We start from the raw sequence: 14,371 nt of genomic DNA, 5'->3' as shown, positions 1-14,371 counted from the left end.
TTTTTTTCTCTTACTCCCAAATCAGAAGCAATATTTTCCCCCCAAAAAAGCTCTTTTGTTGTCAGAAATAAGAATTTATTGTAGTAGCACCAGTAACTAAATTATTTTGAAAGAGTGTGACAGATATTGTCATGGATATCCAAGGATAGGAAACAAAATATGTGCAAGTGACTTGGGACTTAGAATGGAAAAATTAGCACTGAAGTACAAATAATATCAACTCTGTAAATTTGCTTTGTTCACTGAGCAGCTACTCACCCCTTACGTATGTTGTCATTTACTCTTAGATTAACTGAAGTAAAATAATATTGAATATTAATATCCTTACTCACAGTACCACATTTCAAATGCTCAGTTGTGACAAGTGATTAATGGCTACTATATTTAGTATCACAGTTTTAAAATTGTTTTGATTCCTTGTGTTTTATTTTGCTTTGTTTTGTTTGGGGTACTAAGGATTGAACCCAGGACCTTTACACTGAACTACACCCACAACTCATTTTTATTTTATTTTTATTTTGCTAACACAAGTTCTTACGAGTTACTCTGTTGGGCTCACACAGTTCTGCTCAGCCTCCCACAGTGCTGAAATTTAAGGTGGTTGCTGCCACCTCCAACTCAGAACTTTTCTATTATTTCAGCAAGTTTTATTGACAGAACTGTTACCAACTCTAAAAAAGAAAAAAAAATTGGCAAAACCTGTAAAACTGATAAGAACCTTAATAAGATGATCAACTACTATAGCTTTTTCCAGGTCTTCCCCCATTCCCAACCCACCAACCAACAAATTTACAAATATCTGTGTTTTAACCTCCTAACTTTCTTGTAAGAAACCCATACAACAAAGTAATTCAGCAAAAAGGTTAAATCTGGGACAGGCCTAGTCTCATTAGGACAACTGGTCACCCTACCCACATTTCCCCCTTACCTCATAGAATTGTTTCATTTGGGATTCAGTTCTTCTGCTTTCTTTTTTCTCAGTCTTTGTTTGTTGCAGCTCCAATCAGAGAGAGACTACCTGATCCCGCATTGAGCCTGAGCCAAATGGTCTGTGTTGCCAGCGGACAGTTAAAGTTTCAAGATCATTAAATTTAGTCATGAGAGGTTAGGTGCTCTGCGCAAAGAGCAGCCAGACAGGCCGCTGGGGTTTTTTACCATTTCTAATCCAGCTCTCTAAGGTGCTGTCTAGGGGAACCTGGAAGGCTGTGTGAAAGGGCTCAGTACCACCAAGGGCAACGTTGGTGGTCAGTCACATTAGCACACTGACCATGCTGATAGAGCACTGCTCAGGGCCCCCCACCAGGTGACGATGAACCCAGAATCTCTGGGGGGCTCATGTACTAAGGCTTCCAGGTAATTCTAATGTACCACCGGTCTGGGTAAGCCTGTGAAGCTGGAAGCCAGCAACAAGCTCGTGACAGCAGCTGCTCGAAGAAACTTGAAAGAAGTTCTGCTGCTCTTTGGCTAGAGTAGCTCACTGATGTCTGGTTAGTCTATCCTGAGAAGGTAAGGGCTGTTCTGGGTTCCTGCCCTGCTCCATCACTCGTGGCATCCCTGGAGGTAAGCTTCCTTGGCGAGCAAAAGACCATTTTACCTGGAGACACAGAAGGACCAAGCTGCACAGCAAGACCTGAAGGATCCTCAGGAAGGTCATTTCCCTCCAGATTATCTCCTCTACTACCATGCTTACTCTTGAAATCCCTGTGTGGGTGGCTGCAGATACACACACACACGTGTGTGTGTGTGTGTGTGTGTGTGTGTGTGTGTAATATACGCACGCAAACATAACTATGTAACAGAAGAATAGAGTTTTCAACATCAGGTGCCTGTAGAGGCAGGCAAATATGATAAGTAGGTGAACTAGCCCTGGTAGAACACCTTTTGGACGAGGCCAACAGCTGCACTGTGAAAGTGCCCCCAAGGTTGCCAGGTGGCGCCATTTTTCAAGAAAAAGAAATATCAACGTTTTAAAACAAAATTTCCCATTTTTAAAAGAAGTGATACAATTCATTAAAATGTTTTTAAAATACCTGTGCAGGCCAAGTGCAATCTTTCTGCAGACTGAAACATTCCCTGGGAAATGTAAATGTCCCTGGGAACGGCAACAAAGGGCAACAAAGGGCTTTCTTTCTCTCCAATCTCTGTTGGAACATTTTTACATTTTTCTTTCCGTAGATGCTAGCTCCTTCTCCTCCAGTGCTCACGCACAAATCTGTTCCCCTCCTCCCACTGCTAGCCTGTGTTTCCATTTTATCCTCTTCTTAACAAATTTCTTCACAAAAACTTGAAACTTGCTGCCTCTGTCCCTTGCCATCCACCATTTAATCCATGGCTTGTCATTTGGCTATTGGCTTCACCTTTTACTAAAGCTGTTCTCTTTAGTCACTGATGATTTCCACTTGGCAACACAATAGCCTGTTCTAGTTCCACATGTCACATGGCATTGTCCCCAAGCCCCTCAGTCACAATCCTGCCCAAGGGAGAGGAGGAAGCAGCCCAGCATTCACTGGCTGGAAGTCTAGGCTGCTGGGGATTGGCAAAAGGGTGACCATGAACCCTGGGAGTGGATGAGTGGGGCGGGTGCCAGCAAGAGACAGGATTCTAAGAACCCTGAAGCAATGCAGAATGGGGATCAGGTCTGGAAAAAAAATCTGTGAGACTCTGGTCCAAGCACACAGAAAGCAGCACTAAATAAACATTTACGGAGTAAAACGTATCTCTCCATCCTTTCATTGGACGTGGCCAGGTATCCGGAGCTGGGCACAGAGGGAAGGAAGCAGAGCGGCAGCCCAGATGCCAGCAAGGGACATACATGATGGGTCCCAGCTGCTCCAGGCACACCTAACGTGCTCGGAAGGATCTGGGGAATGCTGCCAAGCCGAAGGGGTCCCTGCTCTTCAGACTCATACAGCCTCAACTTCTCTAGCTATCTCTGAAGTGAAATGAAGAGAAAACCCTGGAAAGAAACAGCAGGGAGACAGAGAATGTACTCCCGCTCAGACATTTCCTGTACAGAGGGATGGGGCAAGAGCTCTTTCCACGACTCCGTCTTATGGCTTAAACGTGAAGTCGCCCCTCTCACACACACTCCTGTAGGGAGTACCTGTGTTATTTACCGGTAAGGTGACTACGCATAGGGCTGAAAGCATCTGCCCTTAATTAAGTTTGTTTTTCTCAGGTATTTTTTCCAGAAGTGGAAAGCTGACTTTACCACATCTCTATTTCACTCTGGTTCTCTCACAGGCTCCTTTGCTATGTTCAGTCCTCACAGGTCGAAACTGAAGCTTTCTGCGTCCATTCCAACAGCCTTGCTTTAGAATCCCTAAGGGCAAAAGCTGGTTAGAAATACAGAATTTCAGAATAAGAAATGGGATCCATACAACATTAAGCTTGAGACGCTCTGCTCTGGCCCATCCAGCACCTAATGGCAGGCTAACTTTCTGAAAACACAGCTTTTATCATGTTACAGGGCTGTTCAAAACCTACAACAACCCTTCATGGTCTACGAAGCAAGCGTAAACTTTTCACTGCACCTTTCAAAGCCTCCACAATTGGGCCCCTGCCACTTTCCAGTCTTCACCTTCCCATACGCTCTGTGAGAAACAGGAATCCATTAAGCGGACTAGCACATTCTGTTCTTGCTTCTGGTCAGAGTGTAGCAAGGGATGAGCGGAGGTCCATTGAGTTCTGTAAATGTTTACCTAATGCTTTCTTGCCTCTGCTCAGATTGTTCGCTCTCCCTGGTGAGTCCTTCCCTTCTCTCCCTTCTTTGCCTACTGAGATCTAGTGCAACTTCAGGGCCAGCTCTAACTCCATGTGGACAGACAGACCAGAGCTGACTAGGTCACTCAGGTTGGCTCTGGTCCTGACAGGGTGTGTTTCTGAAAAAGCTCTTGAAACTGAAGGAAAATCTAGATAAGCCCTCGATCTTCACTTTGCTTTCAGGTTCTCATTTCTGGTTGGCTTTTTAAAAACTCCCTCATTCGGGATGTAACACAGCCAGGTAGCGCATTCTTGTTCTCCCCCAGCTGTGCTGCAGACAGCAGCTGTGATGTGCGGCCATGATGACAGCAGTGCCTGAGTCACTTTTAAGGGGCTATAAGGCCACTTTTGTCAAAACCATGGGTGCATTTTTGGGGGTCTGCATGACATCGGAGGCCAAAAACTCTGCCCTTCAACCATGTTAACACCGCTGCTTTTTGAACATGCATCTCACTAAAAAGCCTGACATTCTATTATGTATTTGCAGACCATTGATTACTTCTCCTCCACTCATCTTTCCTCTTGTATGAAATGACTCTGCTTCTTTCTGCCATCAATATCCCCAAAATCATGTCCTCAGAGAGGTGATTTTGAGAACTGAGTCTCTCCTTCCCCACTCAGATATCATATGCCTGGCAAGGCCCTCTCTTCTGCAAACCTCCTCTCAAGGATTGGCATGCTATGCAGTGAGCAAACCGGGTTGACCTCTAGGAGAATCAGTTTTCTGATCTAAAAGGTAGTGGTAATTCACCCACCTTGTAGGGACATTGTCATGATGAAACAAAACTGTGGCCCTCCTTTTCTACTGCAAAGAATTTTATAGGAAATGAACTAAGAAGCTACCTCTGCCCCCTTCCTGCTTCATTCCTCTCCATCCATAGCCCCCTCTTGAAAGTCCTCCAGCACTTTGGATCTCTTTTAGGACAGACCTCAGGTCACCTTATTTATACACTACAAGTCTTACTCTTACCTCCATCATTTAATAAAACCTACTCAAATTCACAACTCCATGCCTTCTAAGAAGTTCCATGATGTCTTTTGCTGCTAGTGTTTGACTATGTCTCTCAAACAATTACATGTGGAATGCCCAGATTCACATGTTGATGATATTTAGGGTTGAAATTTTTGGAAAATAATAAAGGTTAGATGAGCTCTTGTGGGTGGGACCCCATGACAACATTAGCACTTTGTACGATCAAGAGGATTTCTGAGCTTTCACCATGGGCTATCCACTGTGGGTCAGAGTCCAACACATTGATATTAGATTTCAGAGCTTTCACAGCTATGAGAAATAAACTTCTTTTGTTCATGAGTTACCTAGCCTGTGGCATTCTGTACTGAGACACGTATATTTTGCAAATTCTTAGGATGTGTGTTTTTATGTTTTCTGTTGGCTTTGAATTCTTTAATCTCAATTACTTCTCACATTTCATGGATGTTCAAATACTGCCCTTGGGAGAGGAGCTGGAGATGTGGCTCAGAGGTATATCTCTTGCCTTGCATACACAAGGCCCTGGGCTCAATCCCCAGCACCACACACACACACACACACACACACACACACCCCTGCAGAATTATAAATGTACATGGATAAACTGACATGGAAGAGATTCATTCCCCACACTATTCCCTGCAAAACTGACATCTGACATATGAGTATCAGGCTGTACAAGAAAATTAAAAGTTGAAGGCAAATTACATTACAGGAAAGCAAGCAACTTATAATGGAGTATGCGGCTTCCTGTTCCAAAGTTCTCCGGCTGCCCTGCCTCTGAACTCGTTCCCTGGCCCCAATCCCCATGGTTCCAGCCTCTCCTCCCACCTGCTGTCCAGCACGGTCTACACATCTCAAAGCTTTCTGTTTCCCAAGGCTCGGCTCCTCCAACGCCAGAACCTTCAGTCCCCTCCTTTGTCACGCAGAGCAGATTAACGCTCTAGTCCAGAATCCAAGGTCTCATTAATGTGTTCTGCTGAATAAAAGAACTTCTCTGAACCTTAGGCCACTTGGAAGGCCACCCCACCCCCTTTTTTCTTTTTCCTTCTTTTTTTCTTCCACTGCTGATTTCTATCAGTGAAAATAAGTTTTTAGCAGCTTAGTCTCTGAGTGATGTCAACTATGACAACACTGTTAGAAAACAAAAGTTGCTATAGTCTTCTGTTTTCAGTAGCACATTTATTTAAATTGTATTGGAACGTGTGCTGTAACCACTTGTCCTCAGTAAACTATAAAGTTCTTGAGAGGGGACAGTATCTTGCTCATTTTGTACATTTTGCAATGCTTGGCACCAAGCCTGGTAGGGAGTGGAAGTGCAGTAGTTAGTTGAAAGGACTTGATTGAGGGTTGACTATTTAACCTCTTGACCCATTCAAGGCTACTTAAAATGAAAGATTAGATTTATAAACCAATTTTTTTAGTCGTTACACACTGATTGTTTCTTTCAATTTCAACAAAATTTAAATAGGTTTCTACAAAAGAAGTGCTATTAAAATTTTTAGTATGTATTTAGCATGAATAATTATTCTCATTGGTATTTTACATCTATGTGTTTTTATTGAGATTAATGGATAATGTTTCTGCTGTTGTTTCCTCTAGATTACAGACAGTTGAAATGATCTACTTGTGGAGATAAAAATCAGTTGAATATTCTCGTAGGTGAACAGGCAAGTACAAAAATGAAAGTTTCATTGATATAATTTACAGCATGGTGTGAATTTCAAATATTAATTACCTGTGAAATTCTTCATATAAACTGGTTTTTATGTTTAATTATTTTATTTTTATTTTTATTTATTTATGTATTTGGTACAGGGTCTCACTACACAGCTAGGACTCATAGTGTTTTCATCCTCCTGTTTTCAGCTTCCCCAGCGCTGGGATTACAGGCCTGCACCACCATGTCCAGTCTTGGTGGATGACACAGTGCGCCCAGGGTGGGGCCCACACAGCATGTGGTGCCAGGGATTGAACCCCAGTCCCTGCGCTTGCCTAAGCAGGTGCTTAGACCACTAAGCTATCCCTGCAGCCCAACAGCTGATCCAATGCTAGGATTACACATACAGGTGCTACATCTGCCGTGGGGCAAACAGCCCGAATACAATGTGGAGAAGGGCTAGAGGCTTGCTAGTTGCTGCAGCAGCTGCTCCCTTTGCTCTGTGCTATTTCTCACTGCCATGAACTGCTGCCCTCTGTCATGCCCCACTCTGCCTTGGAGCCAGCCAACTATGGACTGAAACCTCCACAAACTGAACTAAATAAACCTTTCCCTCCTTCATTCTAGGTGTCAGGTATTTTGTCCTAGCAATGAGAGAAAAGTGACAGAGACAAAATAGAACTGCAGGAAAAAATAGTTATTAACGTAAGAATCTTAACAATTTATGAACAGTAGTGCTGGACGTGCCACATCAGACTGGCTTTATCCAAAGTTTATTTTAATAGTCACAGAATTAAATTTAAAATAATGTTGATGATCCTACAGGTATAATGCCTGGCACATTCATAAGATTCAAAGTTCATGACAGAAGAAAAAGATGAGCAGGTATATTACACTAAAGCAAAAATGTAATACTCATGTTGCAGCTAAGAGAATTGTATTTGTCAGTGATCATTATAACCATTAAGCAAACATTTGTGTAACAAGCTTTGCTGAGTGCCTGCTATGCACCTGATGGATCTCTAGCAGGGTTTTTTTTTTTTATCACAAATTAAGGATTGATGGGGGCCGGGGAGATGGCTCAGTGGAATAAGCGCTTCCCTGGCAAGCGCAAGGGCGTGAGTTCAATCCCTGGTTTGGAAAAAAAAAAAAAAAAAAAATCAAATACCTCAAATTAAGGATTGTTGGCTCTGCTACAGAACTGTCTACTAAATTGTGCTAGATCTGAGATGGCACAGTCTCTTGCCAAACTCTCCCTTTTCAGGGCTTGCCCGATAGCTCAGTTGTTTAAAGCGCTGCTTGGCCAAATGCAGTCAGGCTCAGGGGAGCGTGGTTTGATCCCCAGCCCCACAAGCTGTGCTACTCCCGCCCTTAAGGCAGCCAGAACTAGCCAAAGGGGGAAAAAAATCCTTTAAACTCTCCCTTTTCATACTGTACTAAATTTAAGGTGCATAATGTACAAACAGAAGCTTTTGTCTGTAGTTAGTAAACTATTGTTCTGTATCTCCTAAGAACAGGGAGTCCCCGCCAGCTAACGCCAGGCTTATTTTCAAACCAATTAAAGACAGAGACGACTGAAATATACACATGGCAAGCAGCCAGCAGTGTGATAAGATGAGATAAAAAAGTCATTCTACTAAGAATACCGGCGGCCTTGCCTTGCTCTGTTTCAGCACCTGCTTGCAGTTTCTCCAAATTATCAGCGAGGCAGGCACCAAAGTTATCTTGCGATAATTATTGTTTTTAGTTGCTGTTATTGGACTTTTTAATTACTATAATGTGCATTTAAATATGTTTATGATTAATTATAAATGATTTTTAGTTAGATTCATCATTGTTTAGTGCGCATCATTGTATATTTGCATCAGCTTTTTGGGGGTGCTTATGGTTTTGCTATAGGCTACTACCAAATGCCATATAAATCAAAAGCACTCCAAGCAGGCTGTATAACATTTTATTGGCTATGTGTTCTAGTGAGTATATGCTATTTAAATAATTTCTGTATAATAACGTACAGAACTATTTTATGGTTAATAGATTATGGTCTTAAGCTATATAAATTTTGCATGCTTTCATTCCCATTATTAAGTAATTTAGGCATTCCATGCTAATGATTTACTGTAACTTTTTTACATGCTCCAAGTTTTTGTTATCAAAAACTGTCTTTTTAAGGGAAAAAAAATGGATTCTGTGAAGCTGAGATCCTCATCAACACTGTGGAAACATTAAAGCACACACCTCGCGGCCAGCAGGCCTAGATTGATCCTAGCTCTCCCACTTCATGTGTGTCCTTCAGTTCAATTTCCCTACAACTCAGATCTCTCACATATTAACTAAGAATAATAATGACACCCTTCTTCTTACAGTAATTATGAGGCCTAACAGGACCTCACCCTCATTCAAAACAATCCTTGAAAGATAGTAACCATTATTATTCTGTGTGATTAAATGATGGAGCTTATAGGTCCAGGCCTTGGGAGCCACTCTGTCAAGCATGAGGCTAGGCAGACACTTTTGGAGTTGGTGAGTAGGGTGTGGGTATTGCAGCCTCCATGTAAGATAATACTGCAGGTGCATGTCCCTGGCATTGGCTCGCCATGTTGTAGGGATGAAAAAGTCTAGAAAATTGGCACGTTTTCTCAGCAGGAATGTCTGATTTTACAGTAACTTCTGATTTTCTATTTATCATATCAGAATTAATATGTACGTTAATCTTGTGTGGTTATATATGACCAGGGCTTTTTCTCCATTAGCTGATGAGGTATTCCATGGCTTGCAAACTCTATATCAGGTGTCCAAGAGGACAGGGAAGTGTGTGTCTCATGCCCGTAAGTTTGAACTCTCATTGTAACCAGCCACAGCACCCATTTTCCATGCTTGGGACACAATGCAAGAAGTTAGCTCTTCCTCTGAAATTTTGAGAAAACTATACTAGGCTTGCATTGCAACTTAAGGGAAATTGAAAACTAGACCTAACTGCTAGACTTAAGTGGATACAGTCCAGTGCTAATGAAAACTTACTTTCTTTTCCCTAGGCTCGAGGACAGGATCTGACACTAGGCTGTCCCTCTGGTGAGAGGAAGACAGAGTGTAGCTTGATCAGGGCACTGGCCAAGGACGAGTGTCTTGGAGCATCAAGCAGGGCAGAAGACCGTGAGGCTGTAGGAGTCAAAATCATGCAGGCCAGCCAAGGCCCACAGGGCCAGAAGCAATAAGATCACCAAGCCTGGAGTCTGACTACTATTATATTCAAGTTCAGAGAAAATATAGATATGATAAGAAAAGGTAGACTATAAGCAATGCAAAATCAAATATAGTAGAAGGTTGCGAAACAGGAGAGAAAAGAATATTGTTTCTGAACAATTTTCTAGAATATCATAGTTCTAGAATATAGCTTGCTGTGGAAACTGAAGACGTATTGGTGGTCAGTTTTTTGTGGGCAAGCACAGTTCAGAAGGTCTGGGCTAAAGCAGACAGGTAATGGGGAGCCCAATTATTACCTCTTTTGCTTCAACTCCTACTCACAAATGGGAAAATGTCTCTCCTCACCTTCTTCCTGACTGAGAGCAATGCCCTTGTGCTTTTCCCTGAGTGGACATGCTGTGGCATCTTCTCTGCGGAGAAGTCCATATTGACATGTCTATAGGGAATGAGCCTGAGTAGGTTTTTCTCTGCTGGCCGGCCTATGGGTAAAGGAAAGCCTACACTGACTGGACAGGATTCACGACTCTTCAGTCTGTGCCAAGGGAAGATGGTTCCAAGTGAAGTCAGGATTCTGGGATTCAGCTTCTCTTATAGAGACCCTCAAACAGTGTCCTTCTCTGTGGTCCTTTCTGAAGATGAGGCATCGTGCTTCTTTCAAGCAATGAACTCAAAGCCTTCTTAGGCCTGTTCTCCAGGTTCAACTCCCAGGCTCCCAGTAGACTTTCTGATTAAAAAAAAAAAAAAATCCATTGCACAGAAAAATCTGTGCTTTCATACAGATTGAACTCAGGGATTGAACTCAGAGCCTTTGCACTGATCTACATCCAGAGCCCATTTTATTTTATTTTACCTTATTTTGTTTTATTTATTTTGAGACAGGCCTCATGAAGTCAGTAAGTTACCTAGCCTGGGCTGGAACTTGGATTCCTCCTGCATCAGCCTTCTAGAGTGCTAGAATTATAGGCCTATGCTACCATGCACAGCTTTTTCTTATTGATTACCTCCAAAACACTGCCTGCCATCTGCCCTTCTGGTGCCTTCTTTTCTTGTGACATTTCCACACTTGGTCTTGAGGATTTCAAGGCAAATTTATTCATTAGAAACTGAAATTTTCACTTTCCTTGAAACTCCAAATCACTCCCTGGCGGGGAAGGGAAGCATTTGCTTTCCACCTGTAGTGCAGAAGAGGAAGGGAAGACAAGTTTTCACAGTAAATAATCTGAAAGTTTGGGGGCTGTGGAGATAGCTCAGTAGAATAAGCACTTGCCTGGCAAGCACAAGGTCCTGAGTTCAATCTCCGGTACTGCAAAAGAAAACCCAAAAAACCAAAAAAAAACTGAAAGTTCATAAACTATCACAAATGTTCATGCAAGAGGAGATCAAAGATTGTTAGAAGAAAACCAGACTCCTCAGACCAGGAGTGGAGCCAAGTTGGAACACAAAGGTGGGAGAAGCAGGCAGAGAACAGCATACACCAGAAAAATACAACACAGCAGACAGACAAGTAGAGTACTCACTTTTTCTTGTCCACTAACCTCTGCATTCCTCAGTGGCAAGGGCTATGTCAGTGAACATTCTGTTCTCAGCAGAGGTATTAACACATAGTAGGAGCTCAGTGCCTGTGCGTGAAATGAACTAAATGTACCGAAAGACGTCCATAGCAAGAATTTGTAGGTCTGTGCAAAAGCCCTAAGATGTTGCACTGGTGATACGTTGGGTCAAGTGGGTTTTGTCACCTGTTCCACACCCTGGGCTGTGAGGGGCCAGGCCCCAGTGCAGGGAGGTCCTGCTCCAGAGTGACTCAGCACAAAAAGGGTATTAAAGGAGTTGCAGAAGGTTTTGGTGTTCCACTTCTTCAGTGGAACTTCTGTCTTTGCAGTTAGCTTGGACTTTATCTCCAGGCTCCCAGCACGGACTCTTTGGCCTCCGGGTCAACCTTCTGTCACAGACCTATCTGCCAACTAATAGAGACTTACACAGAGCACTACAGTGAGCTTCAAACCTTGGGACTGAATCCTTCAGTCTGGGGTATGCAGATGCCCTCTGCACGCTTCCTCATCTGACTCGGTGGCTGACTGTCATAAGTCAATCTTATAATTTCTTATATATTTGTATATCTTGTGTTATATCTGTTCCTGGTATTATATCTATTCCTCTGGTAAAACCCTGACTAATACAGATGTCTTGAGAGCCCTACAGATCTCAGGTAACTCTTGAACCTCTACAGAGGTAAGGATATGTTAAAGCATTCAATAAATGCACATCACTGAAAGTCCTTGAGCCTGCCAGATAGCTCAGCAGATTAAAGCTCCTGCTTAGGCAGATGCAGGTGCCGGCCCCGCCCCTGGGGCATGCAGAGACAGCTAAGGAGACCAAGCATGGTAGCACGCACATGCACATGTGATACTAGCGCTTGGGAGGCTGAAAAACATGAAGGATCACTACAAGTCTGATCTGTGACGTGAGACACTGTAGACCCGGTACTAAATACATTTTTTTTTTTAAAAAAAAAAAGGAAGTCCTGAGAAGAACCAGGGAAATGACAAAGATAAATAATCAAAAAGTAGTTGGGTATAAAACAAATAAAGTGGTGACTCATGTACCCCAATATGAATCACCCTTTAACTCTTATTTATTTAAATAGACCAGAGCTACAAGGATAGAATAATAGTCTTATTTGCAAGAATTTTTTTTTCTCAAAATAATGAAGATAATGAGAAAGGAACCTCAAAGGGAAAACGTCAAGCAGGTCCTGGGGTCTGGTGCTGGCAGACTCCACTCTCATTTCGCCAAGGCTCTGCCTGATCGCCATGAAGGTTTTGGCCGTGGGAATATTGCTCAGCTTTTTCCATCTTCCCATCTTTCTCTCCTTCTAAATCACTATGTGTTTATCTTCACCTAGCAAGACACCTCTAGCTTCATTCTTTACTATTTTCAGGGACCCAATTCGGAAATGTTATCACTTTAATCTTCTCTCACAGGTTCTGTTCAATCTGTGAAAATACTGATACTGGGTCAGCAGCAGAAGATTAAAGGGACCTACTTTTCACCCCTTGAGGCCTGGATATGCAACCTTTCTACATATCCTAGGGGCTGTCTGTTTCTATTAGATCATACCCTGCTGCATTGTAATTACTTGTATACTCAAACTGAATGTCATTCTTCCTTTTTCCCTAGCTCTTCCAAGGCATGAAATGTTTTCTTCATATCCTCAAACTGAGCAGTGACTCACATACAGCAAATATTTTTAATACATTTAATAATGAATGAAAGAGAGACACAGAAGGGAAAAAGAGAGCAAACAGAGAGGAAAGAGGAGCAAAGAAATTAGCTACCTGGGAAATTCTATTCGTAAAAAAGAGAAAAACATGGTACTGGGTTTATGGGCACCAATTATTCATAGCTCTTCAGCACGGTCACTTCAAATGGGCTGGCAGCCTAGGTAGCAGATTTTTTGTGAGGTAGAAGGGGCAACTTCATGTGAGTGGGAATGGTAAACCCTACAGGGTAAGGTGGGAATTAAAGCTATTACCTGTAAGCTTTTTCTATAAGAAACCTGAGTTCTATAAATAGAACTGTTTACAAAAACACCAAGACTAAGCAAATAATCCACAAACTTTATCTTTGTTATCAGGCAATTAAGGGTAACTTGCTGCGTTGAGGCCATAGTTGCATTTCTCTATTTCTCTTACGTCTTTTCATACACATAATAGTTACCTTAATGACTGCCTTCCTCACAAATAATCCTTTGAAATGATTTTCAGGGGAGAGAGGATGGGGGTGAGGTGAGTTGGTGGCTGCTTAAGTCACAGTAGATAGGATCACAAAAACCTGGAATGCTATAGTACAGGAAGGTGACTATAAATACTAATAATGTGCTGTACATTTCAAACTACTAGAAGAAAGAACTTGAAAGTCCTTGTCACAAAGTAACATTTCTAAGGATAAATATATTTAATCTGATTTAATATTGCACAGTGCATCCAAATTACCATGCTATCTAATTAATATACATAATTGTTATGTTCTTATGTATCAGTAAAAAGGTAAATTTCATTTTTCTTTAAAAAGAAAATGGGCAGGAGGGTGCAGCTCATTTTGGTGGAGTGCTTACCTAGACTTGTGGAAGTCCTGGGTATGGATCCCCAGCATGAACAAAAAGATAAAGACAGAAATAGAGAAAAAAGGAAAGACAAAAAGAGAATGATTCTCTTTGAATAAACTGGCTTATTACTTTGCAAAACAGATCTTTTAAAATCTACTTTGGCAGTATAAGTAATTTTTTGTCTTTCAGTCAACATATTTTTTTAGAAAACATGGATGGCTATTGTGAATCTTGGATCTGCTGAGATTTGAGTATACTTATTAGGTTCTTGTTGGATTGACCATTATGGTAAATTTTGCAGCTGTTAGCTGAAATAAATTTGTCTTAGTTGCTTTTCTTTCATTGCTGAGGCAAAAATACCTGACCCCCAAAGTTAAAGAGGAAAAGATTTATTTGGCTGACAGCTCACAGAAGTTTAAGTCCATAATCAGTAGCTCCTAAGCAGGGTGGCATGGCAGACAGGCACTGCAGGGGAGACACAGTTCATGGTGGGCAAAAATTAGCAAAGCAAGCAGGGGCCTCAGCAGCTTCTTTCTGTCCCTTCTTTTTTTTTTTTTTTCAAAATTTTATTGATAAACAGATAGCAATGAGACAGTTTCAAATCAAATCGGAAGTACAGTTTCAACAAATAATACGCTGCATATATTCT

General features: G+C 42.0%; 1 protein-coding gene across 2 annotated transcripts in view; it reads right to left on the bottom strand.

Annotated features, from left to right (window-relative positions):
* Abracl (ABRA C-terminal like) overlaps window positions 1-14,371 on the bottom strand; it is a 61,596-nt gene that overhangs the window by 35,277 nt on the left and 11,948 nt on the right. The window contains exon 2 of one of the 2 annotated variants that reach the window (XM_023712265.1): window positions 11,135-11,236. The exons of the other annotated variant lie outside the window; for it this stretch is intronic. The gene's annotated coding sequence lies outside the window, so the exon portion shown is untranslated. The remainder of the gene's footprint in view (window positions 1-11,134; window positions 11,237-14,371) is intronic. 2 annotated transcript variants of the gene reach the window in all.

Source organism: Octodon degus, unplaced genomic scaffold (assembly GCF_000260255.1).
Source record: "Octodon degus isolate 3935 unplaced genomic scaffold, OctDeg1.0 scaffold00024, whole genome shotgun sequence".
NCBI classification, from domain to species: domain Eukaryota; kingdom Metazoa; phylum Chordata; class Mammalia; order Rodentia; family Octodontidae; genus Octodon; species Octodon degus.
Note: the sequence above shows the minus strand (reverse complement) of the source record. Positions and strands in the feature narration are given on the sequence as shown.